The 27,749-nt window shown below is 42.1% G+C and overlaps 2 non-coding genes across 2 annotated transcripts; one reads left to right on the top strand and one right to left on the bottom strand.

Annotated features, from left to right (window-relative positions):
* Positions 1–3,067: 3,067 nt before the first annotated feature.
* LOC145511766 (U6 spliceosomal RNA) lies at positions 3,068–3,178 on the bottom strand. Its single transcript, XR_014058147.1, has one exon. It is a non-coding gene; the product is annotated as a U6 spliceosomal RNA (small nuclear RNA).
* Positions 3,179–25,400: 22,222 nt separating this feature from the next.
* Positions 25,401–25,473, top strand: TRNAC-ACA (transfer RNA cysteine (anticodon ACA)). The gene has a single exon. It is a non-coding gene; the product is annotated as a tRNA-Cys (tRNA).
* The last annotated feature ends 2,276 nt before the right edge of the window (positions 25,474–27,749 follow it).

Below are 27,749 nucleotides of genomic sequence, written 5' to 3' on the forward strand. Positions count from 1 at the left end.
AAAAGAGTCTGAAATGCAGTACTTGGATGCAATCTCAAAATCGACAGAATGATCTCTGTTCATTTCTAAGGCAAACCATTCAATATTGCGGTAATCCAAGCCTATGCCCCGACTAGTAACACTGAAGAAGCTGAAGCTGAATGGTTCTATGAAGAGCTACAAGACCTTTTAGAAGTAACACCCAAAAAAGATGTCCTTTTCCTTATAGGGGACTGGAATGCAAAAGTAGGAAGTCAAGAAACACCTAGAGTAACAGGAAAATTTGGCCTTGGAGTGCAGAATGAAGCAGGGCAAAGGCTAATAGAGTTTTGCCAAGAGAATGCACTGGTCATAGCAAACACCCTCTTCCAACAACACAAGAGAAGACTCTACACATGGACATCACCAGATGGTCAACACTGAAATCAGATTGATTATATTCTTTGCAGCCAAAGATGGAGAAGCTCTATACAGTTAGCAAAAACAAGACTGGGAGCAGACTGTGGCTCAGATCATGAACTCCTTATTGACAAATTCAGACTGAAATTGAAGAAAGTAGGGAAAACCACTAGACCATTCAGGTATGACCTAAATCAAATCCCTTATGATTATACAGTGGAAGTGAGAAATAGATTTAAGGGACTAGATCTGATAGACAGAGTGCCTGATGAACTATGGACGGAGGTTCATGACATTGTACAGGAGACAGGGATCAAGACCATCTCCATGGAAAAGAAATGCAAAAAAGCAAAATGGCTGTCTCAGGAGGCCTTACAAATAGCTGAGAAAAGAAGAGAAGTGAAAAGCAAAGGAGAAAAGGAAAGATATTCCCATCTGAATGCAGAGTTCCAAAGAATAGCAAGGAGAGATAAGAAAGCCTTCCTCAGTGATCAGTGCAAAGAAATAGAGGAAAACAATAGAATGGGAAAGACTAGAGATCACTTCAAGAAAATTAGAGATACCAAGGGAGCATTTCATGCAAAGATGGGCTCGATAAAGGACAGAAATGGTATGGACCTAACAGAAGAAGAAGATATTAAGAAGAGGTGGCAAGAATACACAGAAGAACTGTACAAAAAAGATCTTCATGACCCAGATAATCACGATGATGTAATCACTCACCTAGAGCTGGACATCCTGGAATGTGAAGTCAAGTGGTCCTTAGGAAGCATCACTATGAACAAAGGTAGTGGAGGTGATGGAATTCCAGTTGAGCTATTTCAAATCCTGAAAGATGATGCTGTGAAAGTGCTGCACTCAATATGCCAGCAAATTTGGAAAACTCAGCAGTGGCCACAGGACTGGAAAAGGTCAGTTTTCACTCCAATTCCAAAGAAGGGCAATGCCAAAGAATGCTCAAACTACTGCACAATTTCACTCATCTCACACACTAGTAAAGTAATGCTCAAAAGTCTCCAAGCCAGGATTCAGCAATATATGACCCGTGATCTTCCAGATGTTCAAGCTGGTTTTAGAAAAGGCAGAGGGACCAGAGATCAAATTGCCAACATCCATTGGATCATCAAAAAAGCAAGAGAGTACCAGAAAAACATCTATTTCTGCTTTATTGACTATGCCAAAACCTTTGACTGTGTGGATCACAACAAACTGTGCAAAATTCTAAAAGAGATGGGAATACCAGACCACCTGACCTGCCTCTTGAGAAACCTGTATGCAGTTCAGGAAGCAATAGTTAGAACCGGACATGGAACAACAGACTGGTTCCAAATAGGAAAAGGAGTGTGTCAAGGTTGTATATTGTCACCCTGCTTATTTAACTTATATGTAGAGTACATCATGAGAAACGCTGGGCTGGAAGAAGCACAAGCTGGAATCAAGATTGCCAGGAGAAATATCAATAACCTCAGATATGCAGATGACACCATCCTTATGGCAGAAAGTGAAGAGGAACTAAAAAGCCTCTTGATGAAAGTGAAAGAGGAAAGTGAAAAAGTCGGCTTAAAGCTCAACATTCAGAAAACTAAGATCATGGCATCCAGTCCCATCACTTCATGGCAAATAGATGGGGAAACAGTGGAAACAGTGTCAGACTTTATTTTGGGCGGCTCCAAAATCACTGCAGATGGTGATTGCAGCCATGAAATTAAAAGACGCTTACTCCTTGGAAGGAAAGTTGTGACCAACCTAGATAGCATATTAAAAAGCAGAGACATTACTATGCCAAAAAAGGTCCGTCTAATAAAGGCTATGGTTTTTCCAGTAGTCATGTATGGATGTGAGAGTTGGACTGTGAAGAAAGCTGAGCGCTGAAGAATTGATGCTTTTGAACTGTGGTGTTGGAGAAGACTCTTGAGAGTCATTGGACTGCAAGGAGATCCAACCAGTCCATCCTAAAGGAGATCAGTCCTGGGTGTTCATTGGAAGGACTGATGTTGAAGCTGAAACTCCAATACTTTGGCCACCTCATGTGAAAAGTTGACTCATTGAAAAAGACCCTGATGCTGGGAAGGATTGGGGGCAGGAGGAGAAGGGGATGACAGAGGATGAGATGGCTGGATGGCATCACCGACTCAATGGACATGAGTTTGGGTAAACTCCGGGAGTTGGTGATGGACAGGGAGGCCTGGCGTGCTGCGATTCATGGGGTTGCAAAGAGTCAGACACGACTGAGTGACTGAAGTGAACTGAACTGATAATTCCTCCCATACAAAGATTTTCAATTAAAAAACAAACCTATGAAATTCTTTCTTACTAGCTCCCTTGTTATCCAAATATGCAGAGGAGCCAAGCACGAGATGGGATGAGGGCCAGAGATTCAAAATACTGGTGTGAAAGCTACTGCACAAATACAAGTAACATTCATTCATGTGGCTTAGTGTGTTTGCTCTTTTGGTTTCAGGAATGTCTTCCGATTTCAAAAATCTAAGATTCCACTCTCTGCTCTCCACAGAGCGCCAATGTGATACCTACTGAGACTAAACCCATATGAATCAGGAAGCTGACAGCAGGGCACCATTCAGTTGGAGGATGGTATCTTTTTCCGACCCTGTCTGTCATGGCCTTTCTTTTGAGTAGGAGAGCCTGGACTTGCCTGGGACTTCTTTCTGTGACAGCTATTTTTTTTTTTTCAAATATGGAACACTTCACAAATTTGCATGTCATCCTTGTCCAGGAGCCATGCTAATCTTCTCTGAATTGTTCCAATTTTAAGATATATGCTGCCAAATGAATTGAGCATGACAGCTATATTTTTTTTTAAAAAGCAAAAGTTTGGGAATTTCCTAGTAGTCCAGTGCTTAGGGCTCTGTGCTTTCACTGCCAAGGCCCGGGTTCAGTCTTTAGTCAGGGAACTAAAATCCTGCAAGCCACACAGCAAAAAAGTAAATAAGTAAAATAAGCAAAAGGAAACAGATTTAGGCCTCTGGAAGCCCAAACCCAGAATAGCACAGCGTCACTTCTTCCATGCTTAGTTGGTCAAACAGAGCCATAAAGCCATTGCAGATTCGGTGGTGGACAGGTAGGCTTCACTTCTTGACTGGTGGAGGAATATGCCTGCACCAGGATGAGATGAACTGTTGAAGGCTAGCCTTGTGAACTGGGCTTCCCAGGTTACTCTAGTGGTAAAGAACCTGGCTGCCAATGTAGGAAACATAAGAGATGAGGGTTCGATCCGTGGGTCGGGAAGATCCCCTGGAGGAGGGCATGGCAACCCACTCTAGTATTCTTGCCTGGAGAATCCCATGGACAGAGGAGCCTGGTGGCCTAAGGTCCACAGGGTAGAAAAGGGTCAGACATGACTGAAGCAACTTAGCACACACCCACACATTCTTGTGAACCACATACCAGAGTGTCTGACTGAATGTGGAAAAATCAGACACTGGAGTCAAAGGGTTTGTCTAGGGTGGTTACCCAAGCAGAGTTGTATCTAATAGCCAAAATGACTCATCGTGAGAGAGGGCAGCTAATACATGTTGTTGTTCAGTCATTCAGTGGTATCCAACTCTTTGTGACACATGGATTACAACATGCCAGGCTTCCCTGTTCCTCACCATCTCCCGGAGTTTGCTCAAACTCATGTCCATTGAGTTGGTGATGCCATCCAACCATCTCATCGTCTGTCATCCCCTTCTCCTCCCGCCTTCAATCTTTCCCAGCATCAGTGTCTTTTCTAATGAGTCAGCTCTTCAAATCAGGTGGCCAAAGTATTGGAGCTTCAGCTTCAGCGTCAGTCCTTCCAATGAACATTCAGGGTTGATTCCTTAAGGATTGTCCTGTTTGATCTCCTTGCAGTCCAAAGGACTCAAGTGTCTTCTCCAACACCACACTTCAAAAGCATCAATTCTTCGGCTCTTAGCCTTCTTTATAGTCCAGCTTTCACATCCATACATGACTACTGGAAAAACTATAGTTTTGACTATTCATTTGTTCTAGCTACATTTCAAATCCGTAGCAGCCACCTGTGGCTGTGCTGTGCTGTGCTCAGTTGCTTCAGTCATGTCTGGCTGTTTGCAACCCCATAGACTGTAGCCCGCCAGGGTCCTCTGTCCACAGGATTCTCCAGGCAAGAATACTGGAGTGGGTTGCTGTGCCAGAATACAAATGTTTCTGTCAAGTAGCAAATCAAGTAGAAGGAGACAACATAAGAACAACAGTTGAGAGTAGGTAGACTGTTCTGCATATGGCATTTTCCTGCTAGCTGGCTGTGAGATGGTCAAATAGGAACCTCTACAACCTCTGTAGCTGGGGGGAATGTTTAGCTTTTACACAACAAGCACCATGGGGGCCCATGTGTCTTCCCCAAAGGTCTTTCATCCTGACCAGACTAATGTAGCATCTATCCTCCCACTAAAAGGATGAGATCATAAAATACCCCTTTCATTACCACAACCTGGGCAGAACCCAGAAGCAGATGGCCAGACAATATGGAAGCTCTAATTAGGGAGAGAAAGCTGCAGGACCACCGAAATAGAAGGAGACATCTTCCCTTGGTAGTAACTAAGCAGTCGTAGGCATTTTGGAGAGCATTTTGGAAGAAAATAAAGGCTTATTTTTGTCTTGAGTGTGCTATACAAGATTCTGGTGAAATTCTACTGCTCCAAGTGCTTTTTTTTTTTAAACCATACATTCCACAAGGAAGTATTTTTGGTTTTGATTTTTAAAGGCTTTGAAGAACTTCTGCTATTCCTAACCCTGGAAGGACTGAAAGTGATAAACATTTCAATTTTATGCCCTTAATGTTCTGTGGTCCATTGCAGACTCTCTTGACAACCTCTAGTATTATTATGACAGCAGCAAAGATAATAATAATAAGCAGCTGGTATTTAAGAGAGACATTTAGCTTTTGTAAATAGATGTTCACATTTATTATTTATTTTTATCTTATTTTGTCTCGTTGGTGGAGCTGGGTTTCCCACGGCTCATGGAACTCTAGATATGCTGTAAGTATCAGAAACTGTGAAACAGGGAATTCCCTAGTGGTCCAGGGGTTAAGAATTTTGCTTTCACTGACAAGGGCCAGGGTTCAATCCTTGATTGGGGAACTAAGATCCTGCAAGCCACGGTTAGCTAAAAAAAAGAGAGAGAGAGAGAGAGAGGAACTGCGCAAAAGGAATGATAGCATCCTTGTGTCTATTCCCTTTTAATTATTTGGGCATTTTATTATTCTCTTCTCCAGTTTGAAAGTTCACTATTTTTAGTGAAAAGCAAAAAACATCACATTTGGAAGGCAAAATTTAATTAGAACCTAAAAATGCTAGTTTTGTTCTTCTATTGAGAGTCATTATTTTAGTAGTTTCTGTATGTGTTCCCATTAACACACAAAATGAAAAGTGGTGTGTTATGGGTTTAATTAGGCTTAATATTTAAACTGTGTGTTCAGAGATTATTAAGATTTGTTTAAAGCTAATGAGTACAGTGGTCTTTAGTAGTTGACTCAGAGGGAAGGAGAGAAAGGATTGGGGGTGCCCATTCCTAACTCTCCCACTTTGGAGAGCCACTGTGGAATGTGGCTATAAAGACCCCCCCACCCCTAAACTGGCACTTCCCTAGTGGTCTGGTGGTTAGGACTGCTTACTCCCAATGCAGGGGGCATGGGTTCAATCCCTGGTTGGGGAAGATCCTGTATGTTCAGTGGCCTGGCCAAAAAAAAAAAAAAAAGATCCCCAACTGTTCCCAGATTGCAGATCAAGACTGTGTGGGGCCTAAAGCTGTCACTCCTTCAGGGACTCAGAGGGGTCTTATAATGAGATGCTCTGAAGCTAATGCTGTACAGTTTTTTTTAAAACTATGTTAAGTAATTATCTCTATTTCTGAACATGGTACAAATATGGATTTCTTTATTTTCTAGTAGAAAAACACCAGTTAACCAGTTAATCTGCAGCCTTAACTAATCTCCTAGGTGATAGCGCTAAAGGTTTTCCTTCAAAACAAATAAGGAAACATTTGAGAGGTATCAACCCAACCAAAAATGTTACAAAAGAAAAAAAGACTGTTAAGGAGGTTGTGATAAAAGTGGTATCAAGTAACTCAGTTTTGTTGTTGTTTCGTTGATAAGTTGTGTCTGACTCTTTTGCAACTCCATGGACTGTAGCTCGCCAGGCTCCTCTGTCCATGGGATTTCCCAGGCAAGAATACTGGAGTGCATTGCCATTTCCTTCTCTACTCTGTACAGTTTTATAGGTAGTGGGTCCTGCCGGGGCTGGAAGAGCCATGAGGACTGATTAAGACAGGTGAGTGGGAAGAAAGACTGGAGATGATAGATGGGAGCCCGTCTTCCAGAAAGATTGCTTTCCAAAACAAAGATGAATACTCTGCTTTTATTTTTCCAATTTTTAGTCACAGCAATTAGAAAACAGCAACAATCGTAGAACACATTTCATGCCTGGACAGAAAACTTGAGCAAAGTGAAAAATGGTCCCTGGGTCTTTCTGATACTTGAATATTTTCTGCATATTATTTTGTTCTTTTTGAAAAAGAAACCTAAACTTGTAGTGAAATAGTATCAACTGAAATTTGACTCTGTTTTGGGCAATTTTTGGTCACAAGTTTAAAAGGAAAGCAATTACAAATTCGAGACGAGGCAGAGTAAAATATTACACAGCAGCACTCAATCTGGTTGTCTTTTCCCTGCCTGAACCCAGCAGGGTAATTTCAGAAGCCTCAACACAGCTAAAGACCTCATAGAAGAGAGTGGGTTGCTGTTTAGGAAAGCGGTGACTCCTCATGCCGCTATGCTGAGTGGGTTACAAGACGGTAGCTGAAGACAATGGTGTAAATGGCAATAAGAAAACATTTGTTGGCTCTCATTTATTCTCTGAGCCTTACCCTGAATGTCTCATCCTCTAGAGACCTTCCCAGGAACTGCTGAGTGCTTATCCTCTGACCTCCCTTGCTCAAATTTTTCTTAGGCTACTCAATGACTTGCTCATTTAACCTTTAAGTCCAGAAGAATAAGGAGTATGCTTTAAGGCTTCCCACCAACCCCCCTTTGCTTTTTAACACCCACCCCCCTCAGTTGCTAACTGGTTTATGATAGACTTTTAAAAATTCTATGGAGGCATTATTATTTACATAAAATAAGATGCACTCATTTTAAGGCAGTTCTGTGGATTTTTGATAAAGGTGTATGCCTATACAACCAATAATTGTCTTTTTCTTTCAATACGTTAAATGTTTCACTTCATTTTCTTCTTGCACATGTGATAGGTGATGTAATTTTTATGTGATTTTTATCCTTGTTTCTCTAGAAGTAAGGTGCTTTTTATTCTGAGAGATGTTGCTTGCTTAGTAATAGCCAATACTTTTACTAATGTCACAGTATCAGACACTTCATGTATGAATTCTGTAATGCTCACACAGCCTATGAGGCAGGGTCTTTTATTACATTTACAGAAAAGGCAACAGAGAGGTTAAGCAATTTGCCCAAAGTCACACAGGTGTAATGGTCCAAGGCAGATCTTGGACTAGACACTCTGAATCCAGTGTCTACCCTCTAAATCAATACACTCCAGTATCTGTGGATTAGAGATAGGCTCCAAGGAACAAACCCAGATAAAAGGAAGACTTTTCTAGGGTTTATAGAGCGATAGCAACAGGCAAAATTTCTGTGGAGTCATTGCTATTGTTCTCAGAAGTCACAGATGTTTAAAAGAGAATTTAGAGATCACCCAGGCCAACGCTTTCATTTTTACAAAGGAACTGAGACCCAGAAAAACCAAACATTACAGAGTCAACTGTGGTAAGAACAAGTTGTTGTTGTTGTTTTAAATACTCTGAAGTCTCAGATAAAATGAGTCTTAATTTAAAGATACAAAGTTAAATAAAAGAAGAAATTTCTTGATAGTCAGAGCAGTTAAGCACTGGGGTAAAGAAAATTATGAAAGCTCTTCAGTTTCGCTCATGATTGAAGAGGTGTTTGCCTAAAACAAAGGCGATAAACCTGGGACAGGTAGCCACCTGTTGTTTTCTTTGTCCAGTTTCCATTCAGTCTCCCCTTAGCAATGACATCTGGGTTTTCCTCGGGGAAACACTGCCCTCCCACCCCCTCTGTCCACGTCCATACTTGGGTAGGGATGATCTTTCCCAACCTGGCCAACCAAGGCTGGGCCAGTCAGCTTTGCATTCCCTTGGGTGCAGTGATTGGTTCAGCATTGGACACAGCATACAGGCAAGGAGATTCATATCTGGGAATATTAGGGAGGCGTACGTTCTCATTCGAGTTTCTGAGAGAACACTTTTGTTGGGAAGAAACTGCTTGAGAATGGAGCCAACATAGAGAAAACAGAGGTGACAAAAGGGTATCATTTGAGCCACTGGATCCAGCCCTGCCTAAAGACAGAAATCCCTGCATTTTTGGATTCTTGAGTCCATATGATTGAAGCCATAGGGAACATTTATCTGGTGCTTCTTAAGTGTCAGGCAATGCTATAAGTGCTGTAGGTGAATTATCTCATTTAGTTCTCACAACAGCCCTATTAAACTGTTATTATTTCCATTCTATAGAGGTGACAACTGTGGTATGGAAGGGTTAAATCGGTTGCTTAAGATACAAAGATAATAAATGGTGGACAGGAATTTGAATTCAGGCCATCCAACTCTTGGACTCAAATTTTTAACCATCTACATTTTCATCAGAGTCTAAAAAACAGCTCTGGAGACTTCCATGGTGGTCTAGTGGTTACAAATCTGCACTTCCACTGGCAGGGCCTGTCAATTTGATCCCTGGTCAGGGAACTAAGATCCTGCATGTAGCTCAATGTGGCCAAAAATAAATAAAATTAAGTAAAATAAAATAAAAAACCAGTTCTGATTCAAAAAAAGACTTAAACCCACTACCATCCACTTTTAATGTAGAGGAAATAAATCACTCCAGATCTCTTCTATGATGATAACTGCAATTCTATATTGTGTTGCTTTTGTAGTTTGCAAAAAAAAAAAAAAAATGAGCGCTGACTTCATTTGTAAGTCTTTGCATCTTGGTTCATCTAAACAAAGAGAGTGGTTCAAACTTGCTAAAGCAATCTTTTCCTTCACAAATTTAAATCAGCCTGATTTCTATTGATGATTAAGCCACTAATAATATTTTGGGTTTTGGAATTCCTTGGCCCAGTTAAAAATTCTTGTATCCTCTGAGTCCCCTAGCTGTTCACTTGAAACTATCACAACATTGTTAACTGGCTGTGCTGTGCTTAGTCGCTCAGTTGCTCAGTTGTGTAAGACACGACTCCATGTTTGGTCCACCAGGCTCCTCTGTCAGTGGGGATGCTCCAGGAAAGAATACTGGAGTGGGTTGCCATGACCTTTTCCAGGGAATCTTCCCAACCCAGGGATCAAACCTAGGTCTCCTGCATTGTGGGAGATGGATTCTTTACCATCTAAGCCACCAAGGAAACCCACGAATACTAGAGTGGGTAGCCTATCGCTTCTCCAGGGGATCTCCCCAACCCAGGAATAGAACCGGGGTCTCCTGCATTGCAGGCAGATTCTTTGCCAGCTGAGCTACCAGGAAAGTCCCGTTAATTGGCTATACCCCAATACAAAAAAAATTTAAAGTTTGGAAAAAATAAAAAAAATATTGCAGCCTCATTGTTAGTCAACTATACTCCAAAATAAAAGAAAAGTTTTTTTAAAAAATTGCAGCCTGAAAGGCAGTGTAGACCATTTCTCAGAATTAAAGGAATTCCCTCTAGTGCAAGTCCCTTATTTCCTGGGTCGCTGCTTCCATCTTTATTGGTCTTTCTGAGGGTGGCTCATTCATAAAACAGTTACATTTATGAAGTCTCCGAAATGGGCTTCTGTTCTCACAAAGAGGAAATGGTTCTTTGGAGAATAAGGGCTGATTACCTGTTCAGTGAGAGCAAAGTTTCCCATTTGCACAAAGAAGAATTTTTAGCCTGTTTTAATGAAATTTATTTCAGTGCTTCAATATCTAGGAATTTCCCAGGACAAATTCAGGTAAACTTGAGAGAAAATTCAAGGCCTAGAAAATGTTTATGAGAGGTGGTTTTGGAGGCACATTTGGAAGCAGAATGTTCTCAGTTCAGAGTTATCACTGCAGGGCATGGAATCCATTGCCTTACCTTCCCCTGCTCCTCAGTCCTTCTTACCTTGTAAATATTTCCCCTTATACTCTGACCCTGACACAGAATTAAGAGTAAGGTGGGCTGTGATCAGGGTTAAAGAAAAGGAAGGAAGATGAGCCCAGATGCAGCACCCCTACCTCCATGTTGTGCATATCTCTGTTTAGATTACCTGTTACTCTCTTGTATCCAGCTGCAGCCTTTGCCGTGTTGACTGAAAAAAAAATTGCACTGTGTAAGAATTGAGAGTTAAGTTTTATTTGGGGGCAAAATGAGAACCACAACCTGGGAGACAGCCCTTCAAATAACTCTGAGAAACTACTCCAGAAAATCAGGGGGGAAGGTCAGTATATATGTGATTTTGGTGCTGGGGGAGTACATGCAGCCAGGCACCTATTTTTCCAAATGGTTTCTCTAGTCTCATGAAGCTTTTGCTAGTCACAAGAAACAGTTGTCACCATGAAGTATTTTCATGCTTTTCTAGATATGCTGATATACAAGAATTGGACTCAAAATCAGACCCTGAAAATACCTAACTATCAGAAGACCTATCCTGTCAGTTCCCTCCCTCCCCAACCCCCCGCCCCCTGGGACAGAGTACCTCATTTCTGTTCTCCATCCTGAACTCCTTCAGAAGGTGTTGAAGATCAGCATCTGCAGCAGCACATGATTTGATCCTTATAGAGATAGATGGCAATGGTCTGTGGCAAGTGCCAATTTGTAGTTAGACACCCACTTTACTGAAACTTTTTCAACTTTTTTTTTTAAAGTTTCAAGTGAAAAAAATCCAAATTGCACAAAAAATTTACAGCAAAAGTACTACATCTCCTCCCCCATCCAGCTCTCAATGCTCCAGACTCTTTCCCAGAGTCAACTGTGGTTACCATTTTCCTTTTTATTTAGAAACTTGTTTTAGAAGTGATGATTTAGGAACTTCCCTTGTGGTCTAATGGTTAAGAATCTACCTTCCAGGGCAGGGGACGCAGGTTTGATTGCTGGTCAGGAAACTAAGATGCCACATGCCTCGGGGCAACTAAGCCCACGTGCATCTCTACTAGAGAGCCCACAGGCTGCAACTAAGATCTGACACTGTAAAAAGTAAATACTTTTTTTTTTTTAAGAAGTACTAACTACCTTCAATTTCCTTTCTTTCTTTTTTTTTAAACAGTTTTATGGAATTTATTCTCTGTACTGGGATTAGTGTAACCACCTGGATATTCATGGTGCACAGGAGGAAAGACTTTCTCTCTACCCTCCTAGATTTGATAGCTGGATCTATGAAACAACGGAGAAGGTGATGGCACCCCACTCCAATACTCTTGCTTGGAAAATCCCATGGATGGAGGAACCTGGTAGCCTGCAGTCCATGGGGTCGAGAAGAGTCGGACACAACTGAGAAACTTCACTTTCACTTTTCACTTCCATGCATTGGAGAAGGAAATGGCAACCCACTCTAGTGTTCTTGCCTGGAGAATTCCAGGGATGGTGGAGCCTGGTGGGCTGCCTGCCGTCTATGGGGTTGCACAGAGTCGGACACGACTGAAGCGACTTAGCAGCAGCAGCAGCAGCTATGAAACAAACTGACAATGGGCAAATTGATAGGAGAAAATGTCTACAAATTTATTTTTATTTTTTTAGGCTGAGCCCTGTGTCATGTTGGGTCTTAGTTCCCCAACCAGAGATTGGATCCATGCCTCCTGCATTGGTAACATGGAGTCTTAACCACTGGACCACCAGGGAAGTCCCTACAAATTTATTAATTTTTAATATTACCTGCACAGGGACATCACATGAAAAATGAAAAAGTGAATATCCAAAAAAAAAAACAAAAGCCAGGAGATTTGAGAGCTTATGTATCATTTTAATTGGGGAAGATGAGAGATATTGACCTTTTAGGGGAGAATAAGTGATTTTTAGTGATGATGGATGAATGGGTGCCAAGAAGGATAGATGCAAGGTATGACAGTTTGTGACGAAGTTTGTCTGGGTGTGGTATCAATTTCTAGTCTCCTCCCCATGAGAAGAGTCCAGTCTCCCCCAGTTGATAAAAGAGGGGGTGGGAGGATGGGGAAAAATTGTTGGGAGGGGTCTTATGACAGTTGAGTTCCTTTTGGAGGATCTGTCTTTAGGCAGATAGTAGAGCTTAGAGAAAGCCTTTCCCTGCATTTGCTATTCTTTAACTACTTTCAGCTCAAAATAAGTCAATACATCAGCGTATTTGGGGTGGCAAGTCCTAAACTCCTTCAAAGGACATTTAGGTCTCTTCAGTGTTGCTCTTCTAAACTAGGCTACAGTGGGATTTCCCTGGTGAGCCAGTGGTTAAGACTCTGTGCTTCCACTGCAAGGGGTACTGATTCAATCACTGATTAGGGAATTAAGATCTCACGTGCTGTGCTGTGTTGCCAAAATTAAAAAAAAAAAAACAACCTAAAATAAACTAGGCGGCAGTGAACTTCATACACATGTATTTTTGCTCATATGGGAACATTTCTTTAAGATAAATTCCTAAAGTATGCATTCCTAGGGCAAATCAAATTTTCATCTTTTAATAGATACTGCTAAATTTTCCTCCAAATAATTTTTAAAATTTATTTATTTTTGGATGCACTAGGTCTTCCTTGCTGTGCTTGAGCTTTCTCTAGTTTCGACTCCTCCAGAAATTGAATCTTAAACCAGGTCCATTAGAAATCACCTGATCAGCACTAGTTAAGTCATCTGCCTTATAGATGTCCCCTGTTGTCCCCAAAATGAAAATAACTTGCAATCACCAACCCATTTTTTAAACTTAATATAACTTCCTTGTTCCCATCCCCTTCTGCATATGAAAGTTTTTCATTTTGGACAGCTCCTCCAAGCTCCTTGCTATCTGCTAGACTGGATGCTGTCTGATTCAAACGGATCTTTGTTCAAATAAACTCTCAGCATTTTCAACATGCCTTTTAAATCTTTTATCTTTTAACAAGAGGAACATTATTTAAACTTTACCAAAGAAAGCAATTCAAGGTATAACAGACTCATTCTGTGTCATCATTCTGAAAGGGACGAGTAAAGGTCACTCTAAAACATGCCACTTTGTTGTGTGAATTATTTTTAGCTGAAGGCAGCAAACTCAGGAAATACTTTTACTTCTCCCTTAACTACATAAAAGAATATAGATGGGGACCTGGCCCAGAAAGAGAGCTGTTACCAGACATTATTATTATTATTATTATTGTGGCCTCGCAGCTGGTGGGATCTTAGTTCCTGGACCAGGGATCAAACTCAGGCCCCTGGCACTGAGAGCACCAGGTCCTAACCACTGGATCATCAGGGACTTTCTTATTACTGGAAGACGACTCTTTATTAGAAATACTTTTCTGCATGGCAAGGGAGACATCTAATCACCAAACGTCTATTTTTCTTACTGGCCTGTGAATTACCTTCCTTACACTTGAAATCCTGCGTCTCACCCCACTCCTTAGTTCAGGATAGTACAACAAGCTTCAACGCCCTGACTGTCTTTGAGGTCTCCTATTTTTTATGGGGCTCCCATGTGTACAAAGTTCAATTTTTTCTTATATTAACCTGTCTTATGTCAGTTAAATTACTAGATCAGCCAAAGAAGGGTGGAAAGAAAATTTTTCCACCCTAATAGTTCTGAATCTTACTTCTTATTGGTTGTTAGTCTAGGTAAGTTGTTCCCCACCACTTCCCTGGTGGCTCAGTGGTAAAGAATCTGCCTGCAATGCAGAAGATGTGTATTCGATCCCTGGGTCAGGAAGATCCCTTGGAGATGGAAATGGCAACCCACTCCAGTATTCTTGCCTGGGAAATCCCATGGACAGAGGAGCCTGGTGGGCTACAGTCCATGGGGTCGCAAAGAGCTGGACACAACTTAGCGGCTAAACAACAAAAAGTTGTTCTCAACTGTCTGGCAACATTTTCTTTCCATTTTTAAAAAAGCAAATTGGCTTTATTAATTGATTCAAGAATGAGGCAGCATCCCGTTAAGCAAGCAGAAGGGCATTCAGAGACGTTACACAAGAAGATGGTAGGTATTTATAGGTAGAAAACTGCATGGATCACGAAAGTTGTTAGCTAAAGAAAAGAAAGGATTGCTTCAGGATAGCTCATCTTCTTTTTGGGGGGAGGGTGCAGAGAATGGCAGGAATTTTATTGTACTAGAATCAGAAAATGCCAGTGGTTTACAATTCCACCCCTGGGAGAGGTGGAAACTGCAGTTAGATTGGGTATTAAGTCTAGTGGGGCTTACCACAAATGACTCCATTTTGAATTTGTGTATTTCTTTTTAACAATTCACCCCTTTTTATCAAACTCTCAATCTGAGAGGTGATAAAAATGTAGGCTTTGGTGTCACCCTCAGCTACCTCTTGGTAGGCTCCGTAGTCCTCTCAGCTTTATTGGTCTTTGACGTGGTGTCCATTGGTCTTGGCTTTTTGCTTAATCCTTGTGATGGTCACAGGTTATGGTTCCAGTTCACGGTCTCTAAGTCAGTCATTCTCTTTTTTCCCTTTTTGAGGTTCCTGTAGCAGGGTGATCATATGTCTGGTGGTCAGGGGCTTTGAAGAAGCATTTAAAGCTTTTGAGAAAATGTAACACATCAGGGGTATTATTATCATAACTATAAGCAGGATAATTCCCAAGGTTTGAAGTATACTTCAGAGCCACACTCTCGAAGTCTCAAACCAATCAAATAAGTCAAAGAAAGACCTTGTTGAGAGAGTCACTTTTTTCTTCTTTTTTGCCTCACAGCTTGCAGGATCTTAATTCCCCAACAAGAGACTGAACCTGTGCCCTCTGTGTTAGAAGCATGAAGTCTTAACCACTGGACCACCAGGGTAGTCCTCCTGGCAACATTTTTAATTGTTTCCACTGGGGAGTGCTACTGGTATCTAGTGTTTGAGGGTGAGGATGCTATTAAACATCCTATAATCACAGGACACCCCTCCACAGCAAAGAATAGCTTCCCTAAGATGAGAGTTGAGAATGTAAACAGATTGAGAAACACTTGTTTAGATAGAGAAAAATAGGGCTGAATGGCTCCCAAACCTAGAACAGAAGAGAAAGATGCGTTTTTCATTTTAAAAAGATTTTTAAATATATTTATTTTTTATTTATTTTATTTATTTATTTGTCTGCACTGGGTCTTAGCTGCTGCATGTGGAATCTAGTTTCCTGACCAGGGATCAAACCTGGGCCCCCTGCATTGGAGTGTGGAGTCTCAGCCACTGGACCACCAGGGAAGTCCTAAAGATGTTTATTTCTGAGTTCAATGCATTCTGCTTTGCTTCTTTTCTTCTCTAAATTTTGGGCAGAAATGCTCCCTTCATTTCAAGATTCTAATTTGTTCAAAATTAACCTAGGGTATTAGCCAACTGTGGGATCCAGGTCTGCTGACATGCATACCTTAACTTCTCTCTTTTAAAAACAACCAGATAACAATTATTATATTTTGGCTGCACAGCGTGGCTTGTGGGATCTGAGTTCCCCGACCAGGAATTGAACCCTGCACCCTGGTCAGTGAAAGTGCAGAGTCTGCATCCCTGGATGGCCAAGGAATTCCCAACAACCAGATTATTATTGCTCTTTCACTTAAATCTTACTCTTCTTCCCTGCCTTATGATCCAGAGCAGTTAATAACTTTAAAGAATGTCTGCATCCACTCCATTTAATCTAGTGGGTGGAATAATTTTGAGGGGGAAACAATAGCTAATTTCCATTTTCATATTGCATCACAAAACACCCTCTTAGTGTCTGTTAAAATGATCCTGACCAAGTCATATACTGTTCAGCACTAACACCTCAAAAGTAAAATTGCTATTTTGTATGTAACCTCATGCCTCATAAAATAAGATACTGTTATACCTATTTCATTTCAAGATTTTCTTCAATTTTCAGTTCTTACATAAGGAGAGAGTTGTTTGATGACACCTGCCTAAGTTTTCTTCTAGCTGTCTGTATATCATTCTATATCATTTTCAATATTATGTTTTGGCTTTTATTAATCATTTTTCCCTTGTATGTATGTATGGCATCATTAGAAATGCTTAAACTATGCTAATTGGGCACTTTGGGCTTAGTCGCTCAGTTGTGTCCGACTCTTTGCGACCCCGTGGACCATAGCCCACCAGGCTCCTCTGTCCATGGGGATTCTCCAGACAAGAATACTGGAGTGGGTTGCCACGCCCTCCTTCAGGGGATCTTCCCAACCCAGGGATCTAACCCAGGTCTACTGCAGTTCAGGTGGATTCTTTACCATCTGAACCACCAGGGAAGCCCGTTTTAGTTTAGTAACACTAAAACGTTTGGCTTATGAGCTCGTTGATGGCAGAGGCTATGAATCTCAGAGGCTGTTTTATCACAAAGTTCATGAAGCTAAAACCTTAGGGCGCCTAGTAGTTATAGTTCTTTCTTCTAAGCCTCATGTTCACTTCCAGGGACTTGGGGAGGAAGAAGAAGCCCTAGCCACACACAAAAGTCATGACCTGCTGCTTTTGACTGGAAACTTTGGAAGCAAGAATATTATTTTAATAATTTAGGTAAGAAATGAGGGTCTTAACTAGGACCCGACAAGACTCAAAGGAATGAAAATAATACATGGTACTTTAGAATTGCTTTTCATATGCATTGTGTGCTATCGTTTCCACTTGGCTTTGTATTACATGAAAGGAAAACAGTTCACACTAGCTTAAATTGTAAAAGGAACTCATCGGTTCAAAAGAATTGATGCTTTTGAACTGTGGTATTAGAGAAGACTCTTGAGAGTCCCTTGGACTGCAAGGAGATCAAACCAGTCAATCCTAAAAGAAATCAGTCCTGAATATTCATTGGAATGACTGATGCTGAAGCCGAAGCTCCAATTCTTTGGTCGCCTGATGTGAAGAGCCAACTCATTAGAAAAGACTCTGATGCTGGGAAAGATTGAAGGCAGGAGAAGAAGGGGATGACAAAGGACAAGATGGTTGGATGGCATCACTAACTCAATGGACATGAGTTTGAACAAGCTCCAGGAGGTGGTGAAGGACAGGGAAACCTGGTGTGCTGCCATCCATGGGGTCACAAAGAGTTGGGCATGACTGAGCGACTGAATAACAAAGTTGGTTCAGAATGTGAAAACTCCAGGGCCAGTAATAACATCAAGTGTGGCCTGTTTCATAACTCAGGCCGTGTGATGACCGCAGCCCAGAATCTCTCTACTCTGCCATCAATGGGGCCTTCATGCCTCATCACTTCACTGAACGCTAACAACTCTAGACTCCTCTCCAATTAGAGCTGCCTCAGCTTCAGACTTCATGTCCTTGCATAACTTTGTGTTTCTCTTTAGGAAAAATCATAGGAAAAACAAAATTACATACAAAGGAGCCTACATTTTAGGTTGCAAAAGGAAATCACAACAAACTACAAATGTTAAAAGCTGACAAACATCAGATTATTACAAAATTAGCATCATACTTTATTATTAGTTAACTGGCTGATATATATGTCTAGAATATCTTCTTTCTACAAGTTATGCTACAAAATCTTTGAACAGGACCCCTCAGGTGGTGCAGTGGTAAAGAATCTGCCTGCCAGTGTAGGAGACCCAAGAGACATGAGTTCAATCCCTGGGTTGGGAAGATCCTCTGGAGAAATGGCAACCCACTCTAGTATTCTTTTCTGGAAAATTCCATGGACAGAGGAGCCTGGCAGGCTACAGTCCATGGGGTTGCAAAGAGTCGGACATGACTGAGCACACAATCTTTGAACATCTCTTCAAATGATGATTTTGTAATATTTTCTGTAGAGAGTATAGAAGCTAATTCATTCTTTCACCTATTAGAGTTGATTTTTAAATTTTATTATTACTTCCAGCTTATAAAAAATTTTTTTCCCTACTGTTTCACGACTTGTTTTTGGAACTGTCCCTTTTGCAAATTCCTCCATAGTTTCTTGCTTAGGTGAAGTATGAATATTTGCTGTTTCCAGAACACACCAAACACTTTTGTATCATTAATCACAGTGTTCCTCAAACTGAGTGTATTATTTTCCCTTCTTGGCTCTTTCAGAAGCTTGTTAGCATGTAAGTTGCTTGCTTTTTGAAGCCCTCTGAGACTTCCTTACCTAATTTCTATGTCTCCTGCAGTGTCGCTACACTCTGCCTGCACTTCTCTCCTAGTATTTACTTTACTTTGCCTTTTGTTGTTGTTGTTTTAAATTTTTTGGCTGTGCAGTGAGGCATTTGGGATCTTAGTTCCCTGACAAGGGATTGAATCTGCACCCCTACAGTGGAAGTGCAGAGTCTTAACCACAGGAATGCCAGGGAAGTTGCTCCTTCTTTTATAGATGATAATTTATGGGATATTTCCTGAAAGGGTATAGGCTCTTCTGGGGCAGAGGTTGTGTCTGTTTCTTCTATGTTTTCCCCACAAGACCTGGCATAGTCCAAGGAGCCCAGCTTGGCATGACTTGTTTGATCCTTACAGGTATTTCCTAAAAAGAGGTGCCTAGCTACTACCCGCTTTCATAGTCTTAGGTTCTGAACCATTAATATTGACTTCCTTAAGATTACTGGTGCTCTCATCTTTATGGGCTATCAACTTTTCCTTCCCCCCTTTTCCATTCTTATCTTGCTCTCTGGATGAAGGCACTTTTCATTCAATAAATATTTATCGAACCCCTTCCAGGTATTGGAACTGATGCCAAAAACCTGGCCTCTGTGTACTGGTATCTAATCAAATCTCAGAGACAGATTTTTGGGTGTAGTAGAAAAAAATGGCTTGATTGGTTTGCCAGGCAAAGGGGGACACGGCAGCCTCCTGCCCCTCAAAACTGTATGTCCCAACCTGGGAGGATTTGGTGAAGTGTTTTATGGCAGTTGTTCCAGGGCAGGGTTGCTGATAAGAATTAGAGTGTGTGCAGGGCCTGCACTCCTTTAATCTGGCCCCAGGTGGTCTCCTCTGGAATGAAGATTGCTGTGATTATGGCTCAGTCGTGTCCAACTCTTTGTGACCTCATGGACTATAGCCTGTGGGATCCTCTGTCCGTGGGATTCTCCAGGCAAGACTATTGCAGTGGGCTGCCATGCTCTCCTTCAGCGGATCTTCCCAACCCAGGGATTGAACCCACATCTCTGTGGTGTCTCCTGCATTGGAGACAGATTCTTTACCACTAGCGCCACCTGGGAAGCCCAAAGAATGCTAATATCGTCCATTTGTTGGGTTTTTTTAGCTCTGTTAAGAGCTCAAAGATATTGTTATGTGTATCCCTTGAGGGAGAACCAGGACTTACCTGGTGGCTCAGATGGTAAAGAATCTGCCTGCAATGAAAAAGGCCCTGGTTCGATCCCTGGGTCGGCAAGATCCCCTGGGGAAGGGCATGGCAACCCACTCCAGTATTCTCACCTGGATAATTCCATGGACAGAGGAGGCTGGTGGGCTACAGTCCACAGGGTCGCAAAGAGTCAGACATGACTGAGTGACTAACCCTTTCCTTTCCTTTCCTGTATCCACTCCCTTCCCTGGTTAGTAACTGTTCAAATCTGCCCTTCGGACATTAGGGAAGATCATGGGGACTGGAGTCTATTCCCTACAAGAGATGAGAGGCACTGAGAGGCTTCTGTGCCCAGGAGCCCCATAATGTCCTGCTTGGTTTCACAACTAGAGATGAGCAAGCAGTTTAATCTCTGCCTGCATGAAGTGCTTATTCTGGTTGGGGTGGGGTGGTGAGAGTGGGAAAAACAAACAACAAACAAGTGAACGAATAAATACATGAGAGCATTTCAGAGTGTGATAAGTTCTAAGGAAAATAAGCCAGGAAGATGTGATACAGAACAGTGTGGTTAGATGGGCAAGAGCTGAGTGGTGGGGAAGGCTTGACTTCAACAGGTGCTTATCTTCTCTACTAAGGTCACTAGAGTTGTCTAGGGTGATACTCTTCCCGACTCCCCACATCCCATCTCCCGTTCTTTGCACTGCCTCTGATGATGTCAACAACAGACACGGGGCCAAGAAAGGCTTGTACTCTTGAAGTGGAAGCATCCATTTAATGTAGTCAGTGCTCTGCTAGGAGCTAGGCAAAGTCTCTGAGGAGCTGCAGTGCTTAGGACTCATGATATGCTAGACCTTCTCTTCTGTGATGAGTTTTCCCAAATGCCATGCAAAAGGAAAAGGAAAGAAATAAAGACTGAAAATTCTGTCAGTGAAAAGATAGGAGACTCTATCTCTTTTTTTTCCTGTTGTAGCTCTTGATTTGATAATAATCTTGATAATTTGTAAATTGTTTTTCCAGCTTCTTAGTTCTCCTGTGCCCATTTCTTTTTCTTCTGTTTCAGCTGGCATGTGCTTTCTCTTTCTCTAAGTTAATCAACAGAATATGGAATTCTAATTTATTTGGGAAGAGGTATGTCAGCCTTACTCTGAGTGATGGTGGAGATGGGGACAAAGAGCCTAATAGGTGGGACTTTGCGTTATAGTCAAGGATTTAAGAACAGATAAGTCCAGGTAGTTCTATGTAACAGCACATAAACATTGGGAATGACATTATCTAAAGATGAAAATAAGAATGAGATTTTCCTACTTAAAGCTCTAGCTTCTTTGGGAAATGGCTTTACAGTAAGCATTACAAGAACATTTCTTGCTAAAATCAGGTGCAACGTAAATGGTATTTTCCTGAATTATAATTAGGAATAATTTTGAATTCCTAAAATGGAAAAATGTTGTCTAATGTTATTCATGGTTTTTCTTTTTTTTTTAAAAAAACCCTGGAATTTCAAAATCAGTTGGTTTCTACAAGTAATAAATGTTCATGAAATTACACTCATCCTAAAATAAGGCATTTTGCCACAAACTAATTGATCCATACACATTACAGTGAGTCATCTGTGTGAGTTTCCAGGACTTTACCTTTGCAACCATGTCTAGCACTTGCGTTGAGGTATTTTTGAGAGTCATTCTCCAAACAAGATTTGTGCTTCAGCACAAGTAGATGTGTGATTAATAGAAGTTTAAAAATATGTTTTTGCAAATTGCTTGCTGCCCCTCCCCCCTTTGCCAATTTGTCACCTGTGCTAAGTGGATATGGAGACAATTTAATGAATACAATTTACCACAGACTTGAGCAAAAAAATAAATTTGATTCTGGAGCACACAAATTACAGAATCTCGGAAATGAAAAGAACACTGAAAGGTCATCTGGTTTGTCCTTCTTCATTCAGACAGGTTTGCACTTCTCATTATAGCCTCGCAAGAATCTATCCTAATTCTAAAGACATCCTGGGAAGCCGATTTCACCAGCTCTCTGGTTATTGCTAATGTGAAGCATCCATCACTTGTAGAAAATTCATCTGAAGGACATCTAATTTCCTCACACTGGAGTTTATTCACATTTCCTTTAAATGGGTCTTCAGTGATGACCACATAAAATTTTTGTTAACCAACTGCTCTAGGGAAACGAAATTGAGGAGGTAGTGCATATAAAGCTCTCAGAATAGGGTGTGGCATGTAATAAGCTCTCTGGACACGTTGCTACCCGCTAGGTCATTTCAGTCATTGTCAGACTCTTTGCAATCCTATGGACTGTAGCCCACCAGACTCCTCGGTCCATGGGATCCTCCAGCCAAGAATTCTGGAGTGGGTTGCCATGCCCTCCTCCAGTCTCCTGCATTGGGAGGCAGGTTCTTTACCACTAGCAGCACCTGGGAAGCCCTCCGGACATGTTAGTTGCCATGATAACAATTATCATGATCATCACTAGAGAAGGAGAGGTCAGAGTCCCTGTCTGGTGATAAAGGAACGTGAAGTCATTTTGGGATTATCTGTTTTGCCTGCCTGGTGGTGGTTGATTTAGCTATTGTATCCTGGCTCACTAGAAAGGAATGGGTAATTAATTGTTGACATAGGAGAGAGCAGGGGGCTGGAAGGAATGGCTACACTTGTGCCAGCTGTTTGCCATGCCCTGATGATGTCTGCAAGTTCTTTAGGGGCAGGGAGCCCATCTTATTAGTCTTAAGTTCCTGGTACTTAGCATAGTGCCTAGCACAGAAGGACGCGGTATGTAATAAACACTTACACATTGACTGTTATAAAAATCACTCAACAGACTATTGATGCTATCATGTGAATATGATTGGGCTTTCCAGGTGCCCTAGTGGTAAAGAATCCACCTGCCAATGCAGGAGACATAAGAGACTAGGTTTCAATCCTTGAATCAGGAAGATTCCCTGGAGAAGGAAATGGCACCCCACTCCAGTATTCTTGCCTGTAGATTCCCATGGACAGAGGAGTTTGGCAGGCTATAGTCCATTGAGTTGCAAACAGCCAGACACAACTGAAGCAACCGAGCACAAGTGAGTATTATTCCTGTATTCCAGTATGATGTATAACTAAAAAAAATTTTTTTCTTGTATATATTGCTGTTTCTCAGGTCAGACCTCTTTCTGTTTTTGTTGTTGTTGTTTTGTTTGTGTTTTTTTGACAGCACTGCCAGATATCTTAGTTCCCCAACCAGAGATTGAACCTGTGCCCCTTGCAATGCAAGCCCAGGGTCTTAACAACTGGACTCCTAGGGAGGTCCGGAGGCCTCTTTCTTTCTTTTTAATTTTAATTTTTTACTAAAGTATAGTTGATTTACAGTGTTGTGCGAGTTTCAGATAGGTGTGCCGCAAAGTGATTCAGTTATACATGTATATAGATCTATTCTTTTTGTGTGTGTCCATTCTCTTCCAGATTCTTTCCTCATATTTTTTAGCCCTCTTTCATCCTCTCCGCCCCTGCCCCCCACCCCCACCCCTTTTTTTTTACTTTGGCCAGAGTGGGGATGGTGACTGTACTCTGAAGGTTATCTGTGAGTTACAGAGACCAGAATTAAACCTTGTGTTTTAATACAGCCTTGAGCCTTGTGATAAATTCTGTGTCAAGCTCTGTGCCCATGCTTCCTGGTGGCAGGCTGGTTTCATTAACATGTGAAGCATGACGAAGTTCAAAGTCAAGGAAGGTTTTATAGGGTTTCAGCCAATGGAATCAGAGGCTTTGACACAAAATTTCACCCTGATTATGCTTGTTGCCTACTTTGCAAATAGAGCTCTAAAGTTCTTGCCAGGGAGCTTCATAATCTTAGAAAACCGTCAGAGGAGTCATACGGGTTGAGAAATGAAAATACTGGAGCTCAGTTTTGGCTCTGGCAACCTCTCTGCTATTTGGCATCAGCCTGATTCACATTGTTAACCCATCTGTTTTCATGAGGTTCAAAATGGGAAAGGATGGGGAGGGAAGGAAAATCTTTTTTCATTCGCTCAGAGGAGATGCCTACTATTATGTGTCTTCCCATCTCCATCATTTTTGTGGCCCAGATTGTGCACTGTAGGGTTTATTTTTCTAAGGCTGAGGGTGGAGGCTAAATAGGATGCACTGGAGCAGAGAGAAGCGACCAGACCAAAGTGGTGAGAGTTTAGCCTTCAACCAGGTCAGCAAAGGGGTGGAAATGAAGGCTGCTTCTATACCATTTCTTGTGAGAGAGATGGAATTCTAGGGATGGGTGACTCTACCCTGGCTTCTCTCTTAGTCTGTGTTTCCTGAACTTTCAGAGAAGTATGTGTGTGGTAAGTCATTTCCGTTGTGTCCGACTCTATGCAACCCTATGGACCATAGTCCTCCAGGCTCCTCTGTCCATGGGATTCTCCAGGCAAGGATACCAGAATGGGTTGTCATGTCCTCCAGTAGAGTTTGGAAAATGGAGTCTGGTGGACAAGATTGAGAAGCTCATATGGGAGAAGATTTATATTTCCTTCCCTGGCTATATGGCCCTTACCCAGTGCCCACCCTCTGGGTGACCAGAGAAGCCAAAGGTCATTTTGACTGGAAGGGGCACTCCTGGGTGATACAGTTAAGCCTGGAAAGAGTGTAGGTACAGTAGACTTTGGCAGTCACTCCTTCCTGATCCACAGTTTGGACCTTGAACTTCAGCCCAGAGGGAAGGGCTTTTACAGATTGATTGGTGTGTACGTTGCTCCTGGTTGAATTCTCAGAATCCTGCTCCAACCTCTTATGTCCAGAAAAATGCACCTTTTATATACTTCTTCCTCTGTTAACCCTGGAGGAGGGCATGGCAACCCACTCCAGTTTTCCTGGAGAATCCCCATGGACAGAGGAGCCTGGTGGGCTACAGTCCATGGGTTGCAAAAAGTTAGACATGACTGAAGCTACTCAGCTTGCATGCCTCTTTTAAATGAAATGACGACCAGGAGGGTGCCCTCTTGCTTTAGGAAAATGGTGGTGATATCTGAGCTAGGAGGGAACACAGGGAGCAAAGTGTCATTGAGTCCAAGGCCAGTCTATTCTCCTTGTCACTCATCACCCCTCTGCCTTCAGGACAGGGGTCGGGTATAGAGACCAGGCACTCAGCAGCTATAGCTATGTTGGGTCACAAATATGATGGCGACATTTTATTTAATATTAATAGCCATCTCTTATTAATTTTGGAGAAGGCAATGGCACCCCACTCCAGTACTCTTTTGCCTGGAAAATCACATGGATGGAGGAGCCTGGAGGGCTGCAGTCCATCAAGAAAGTGTTTTTGACTTTAAGAGCAGGGAAATGCTGTTGTAGAGAGTTCAATCTCTCAGGAAGTAATATACTTGCAACTTTTAGACTATTAAGGAAAGGTCTTTCAGGTAAAGACTGTAATGCATGTCCCCAGGGCTCTATTAACAAAACGAGGAACTTTTCTTTGATGGAAAGGCAGCATAGCAAAGCAAGAGCTTTTCTTTTGTTGTCATTGTTTGTTTAGTTGATAAGTCCTGTCTGACTCTTTTGTGGCCCCATGAACTATAGTCCTCCAGGCTCCTCTGTTTATGCAATTTCCCCAGGCAAGAATATTGGAGTGGGTTGCCATTTCCTTCTCCAGGGGACTTCCCTGGTGGCTCAGATGGTAAAGCATCTGCCTACAATGCGGGAGGACCCAGGTTCGATCCCTGGGTGGGGAAGAGATGGTAAAGCATCTGCCTACAATGCGAGAGGACCCAGGTTCGATCCCTGGATCGGGAAGATCCTCTGGAGAAGGAAACGGCAACCCACTCCAGTACTCTTCCCTGGAGAATTCCATGGACAGAGGAGCCTGGTAGGCTACAGTCCATGGGGTCACAAAGAGTCGGACACGACTGAGTAACTTCACTCACTCTCCAGGGGATCTTCCCGACCCAGGGATCGAACTCTTGTCTCCTGCACTGGCAGGCGGATACTTTTCTGTTGGGCCACCAGATTAATGCATATCCCCAGTGCTCTATTAGCAAACAAAATGAGGAAATTTTCTTTGATGGAAAGGCAGCATAGCAAAGCAAGAGCTGGCATTGACCTTGTTAAGTTGTCAGAATAGGAAAAAAGAGTCCAAAATGGCGGTGGCTAAAAGACAAAGGGAAAAGCTTGCAAAAATAGAACAAAGGAAGGTCTGAGGACCAGACTGAGGACCTCAGGTAAAACAAACAGCACTCCTGGCTAGCCCAATTTACATAGGGCAGGCCCAAGGGGAGGAGAAAAAAAAAAAACATATAAAAAGAGGAGCCAAAATTGAGCTGGGGGCCTCTCTTCTCCTTGTGTCTTTTGGGTTTGCATGCCTTCACACCTCGAGGATGTATTTTCCTTTACTTTCTAAATAAAACTGAGCTGTAACACGGAGCTGTAACCCTGGTCCGTCAGAGGGCTGTAACACTGGTCTGTCCGTTGCTTCAAATTTTTGTTGCGACAAGACAGAACCGAGGAAATTACACACTCCCCTGATAACCTCAGTGGTCAGACATCCAAATTCTGTAGCCGAGCTGCCTGGGTTCACACTCTGGCTTTACTAGCTGCGTGACCTTCGGCAAGCTACTTAACTTCTCTGTGCCTCAGTTTCCTCTTATGTAAAATGGGGATGTTAATAGAACTAGTATTGTGAGATTTAAATAAATATATGTATAGGACTGGACATATGGTAAGTGCTGTGAGTGAGGGACAGGGAGGCCTGCCATGCTGCAGTCCATGGGATCACAGAGTTAGACACAACTTAGCAACTGAAAAACAACACGTGCTGTATGAGAGATTATTAAATAAATAAGCCTCTCTTCTTACTATCTGTTCACCTCTTACCTTGGAGAGTCTGACTCAACTGGTAGTCTAATCATTTACCTCCCTGGCCAGGAAAGATGGGCTTCACAGGTAGCTCAGCTGGTAAAGAATCCGCCTGCAATGTGGGAGACCTGGGTTCAATCCCTGGGTTGGGAAGATACCCTAGAGGAGGGCATGGCAACCCACTCCAGTATTCTTGCCCAGAGAATCCCCATGGACAGAAGAGCCTGGTGGGCTATAGTCCATGGGATTGCAAAGAGTCGGACATGACTGAAGTGACTAAGCCCAGCACAGCAGCCAGAAGGACTGGCTGTACAATCTGTGGGGTCTAAGACAAAATGAATATACTGGGTTCCTTACTGAAAAATTATTCAGAATTTCAAGATGGCGGCAGCAGGGGATTAAATTGAGTGCCAGGCTCTTCTGAATATCTGTACCTCTGTGTGACTGCTTGAGTCACACACCCATAGAGCTGACTCTGGGGTCAGAAATCAAGACTTGATTTACCTAACAAGGACTGACCAGATTGGTTTTAGGAATGGCAGTGGGAGACTGTCTCAAAGTTCTCTGATGATCTTACCCCAGTATTTTGCAAGGTCGTGTGCACTGAATTTTTTTTTAAATATAAAGCAAGTAATGCATTCATAGGCTGTCTAAAAGGATTCATTTGAGAAGAATACTTTGAATGGTAATGGATCCAACTTCTACTTTTTGCCAGGCTTTTCAATTTTATCCCTCACTTCCTCCAAAAAGCTCCCTGCCTCAACAGTCAGTAATGAGGTGTTGAAAAACCATGTATTGTTGGGTGGCAGGCGTGGATGCCATGCTCAATGTGAAGTGGCTTCATGCAGAGAACTGAAATGACACAGATGATTCATTTACACATTTATTTTCTATCTTGCTTATTCTACCAGACTGGAATGGAGAACAATGCCAGCAATTTTATAGACATTTTGACATAAGGTAAACAAGTATTTTGATGTTGAACAGTTGTACAGACTACTACATGCATATAAGGATGCTGATTGGTGCAGAAATATTGAGTTGATTAGCAAAACTACTAATACAAAACCACATTTTCTTTTTATGGAGTTAAAGTGCAGCAGATATGGGAACATTGATACAAACACCATTAAATGGGAGAGAAAGGCATTGTATT

The sequence above is a fragment of the Giraffa tippelskirchi genome, chromosome 6 (genome assembly GCF_054371585.1).
Source record: "Giraffa tippelskirchi isolate mGirTip1 chromosome 6, T2T-mGirTip1v1.2.pri, whole genome shotgun sequence".
In the NCBI taxonomy this organism is placed as follows: Eukaryota; Metazoa; Chordata; class Mammalia; order Artiodactyla; family Giraffidae; genus Giraffa; species Giraffa tippelskirchi.